Source organism: Misgurnus anguillicaudatus, unplaced genomic scaffold (assembly GCF_027580225.2).
Source record: "Misgurnus anguillicaudatus unplaced genomic scaffold, ASM2758022v2 HiC_scaffold_29, whole genome shotgun sequence".
NCBI lineage: Eukaryota > Metazoa > Chordata > Actinopteri > Cypriniformes > Cobitidae > Misgurnus > Misgurnus anguillicaudatus.
This window is the reverse complement of record NW_027395279.1, coordinates 1,000,001-1,002,495: the sequence shown is the minus strand read 5'-3', so window position 1 is coordinate 1,002,495 and position 2,495 is coordinate 1,000,001. Positions and strand designations below refer to the sequence as shown.

The 2,495-nt window shown below is 35.8% G+C and overlaps 1 protein-coding gene across 3 annotated transcripts in view; it reads left to right on the top strand.

Annotated features, from left to right (window-relative positions):
* Positions 1-1,678: 1,678 nt before the first annotated feature.
* Positions 1,679-2,495, top strand: part of LOC129436771 (RNA binding protein fox-1 homolog 3-like) — a 304,205-nt gene continuing 303,388 nt past the window's right edge. The window contains exon 1 of one of the 3 annotated variants that reach the window (XM_073865024.1): positions 1,679-1,789. The gene's annotated coding sequence lies outside the window, so the exon portion shown is untranslated. The remainder of the gene's footprint in view (positions 1,790-2,495) is intronic. The other 2 variants (XM_073865020.1, XM_073865022.1) reach the window with 2 other exon arrangements.

Below are 2,495 nucleotides of genomic sequence, written 5' to 3'. Positions count from 1 at the left end.
CCTCAGACAAGAAAAAGTAACTCAAAAGTAACTAAAAAGTAACATAAGCATTACTTTCCATGAAAAGTAACTAAGTAACGCAATTAGTTACTTTTTTGGGGAGTTACTTAATATTGTAATGCATTACTTTTAAAAGTAACTTTCCCCAACACTGATAGTTTCACACGTCAAGTTTCAGATGAGAATTTGTTGTTTAAAAGTACTTTTTTGTGAAAAATGACGATCTTTTCGCTACATGACCCTTATGCCTCGGTTAAGATCGCAGTGGTTCTCAAACTGGGGGCCGCGAGATGGTGCCAGGGGGGCCCCAGTTTTATGACATTTTATAAAATAAATTAATTTATCATGAATTCTGTGCAATTAAACCTAAAAAAAGACTACTAACCAACAGCACTACTTTGTATCATTTAATATGTTTTGTTTAATCAAAAGTTGAGTTTTAAAACAGTTTCTTGTCATAAATTTTCTTTGGGGGGGCCGCGAAGAAATGCGCCGTACACAAGGGGGGCCGCACGCAGAAAAAGTTTGAGAACCACTGGTTTAGAGACCTTTGAAGCTGCATTAAAACGGTAAACTGTTAAAGTCCACTATATGGAGAAAAATCTTGTAATGTCTTTCCCAAAAAAAATATATATATATATTTTTTTTTTTCCGACTGAACAAAGAAAGATATAAACATCTTGGATGGCATGGGTGTGAATAAATTATGATATTTTTTTATGAAACAGGAGTAAACTTTTAACATTATTTATTATTAAACATATTTATTATTTATTAAACATATTTTTATGTCACATGTGGTTACCATCATGGTGTTTTGCATTTGTGTGAATGACACTGTGCACCATTTCGACATGTACCGGCAACGATTTATGGAAAGGACAATTGTGATCAACTTTAAATTTAACATTTGGTCGATCATAAGCTGCATCACTGCCAAAAAATGACTTTCTTACTTAGTTTTTTTGTCTTGTTTTCGGTAGAAATATCAAAAAATTTCTTAATGAGCAAATGACCTAAGAACATAACTCTAGTTTTTAGACAAAACATATAAAATTTAAGCAAATTTGTGCCTAAAACAAGCAAAAAAAGAAATAAATCTGCCAATGGAATAAGACATTTTTTTGCCGATTTTTTCTTGTATTAAGTAAATTCAAGAAAAAAAATCTTATTCTATTGGCAGATTTTTGGGCTTGTTTTAAGCACAAATTCACTTAAATTTTAATATGTTTTGTCTAAAAACTAGACTTTACAATTCTTAACCATGTAAGAATAAAATAAAGTTTACATAACTTTATATTTTTAGTTTTGCATTGATATATAATTTAACTGATGCACGGCGACATCTACTTTACAATGAGTTCACCTCTGAAAGGTTTTGGAGACTCGCCCAATCAGACTTGAACTTTAGCCTGAATTGTTAATCTTATTGATAATCATTATTAGTCATTAATTTATTCATTCTCATGAATTATTTATGTAATCATGTAATTCATTATTGGCTGGATGTGTTTGTCGAACTCATAGTAGTTGCACAAACATTAAGACTCAGTGTCATCAACAGACACAAAAACACACACAAGAGATCATATCTCTCTCCACCTCTGCATACACTCCCCTCTCAAGGACCGACAGGCCAATCATTCTCTCTCGCTCTCTCTTTCTTTCTCTCTCTCTCGCTCTCTCTCTCATTCGTGTGCTGTCTGTATTTCCTGCAGCTCTTCATCAGAGGAAGAGGAGGGAAAGCCCTGCAGAGGTCTTGACTGAGGAAGATTACGCCTCTTACACTGTGAGTAATGAAACCTCACACATTACTCGCTCTCAGTGTGATGCTGTCCGCTGTGTGATGTGAGTCAGGCTGATGCGCTGAACGAATCTAAATGCTGCGAGTGTGATCGTTTCACGCTGCTGTACGTCTGAACTGTGTGTGTGTTTGGGGAAAATTTCATTTAATTCACCGGTTGCCGTTTTATAACTCCGGAGACTTAACAGAGTCGCTATGTCATTTGGGTCTCTCCTAAGAGAAATAATAAACACAAACCGGCAAGTAAAAGGACCACAGGGTTTAATTTGGGATTGGAGGAATTTGATGAGGAATGTTTGAGTTCCTTTTGAAATATCTGACTCTCTTGTGATGCTGTCGTCTTTGTAGTGGACAAATCTGATAATCAGGAGACTTCAGGTTCCCAGTTCTATTTTTTATCTTACTACGAGAAACTTTTACTTTTATGTCCATCTATTGTGAGGTTCCTGAATATTTGCTTAGTTGTAACCACTAAAGTTCTCGTTTTTTGAGTCTCTGAGTTGCAGAAACACCAAACGTCTGTTAGATTAGCCTGGGAGACGTCTCTCCATCCATCAGACTCCCAGTTTCTCTCTCTTCCTCTCGCAGACAGATTGGCGTCTCTCTGGAGAATAGTTGTAGTGTATTAAAGTGCTCCGCACTGCTTTACCCGCCATCTGCTTCAACAACATGAGAAATTTCCACAGATAGT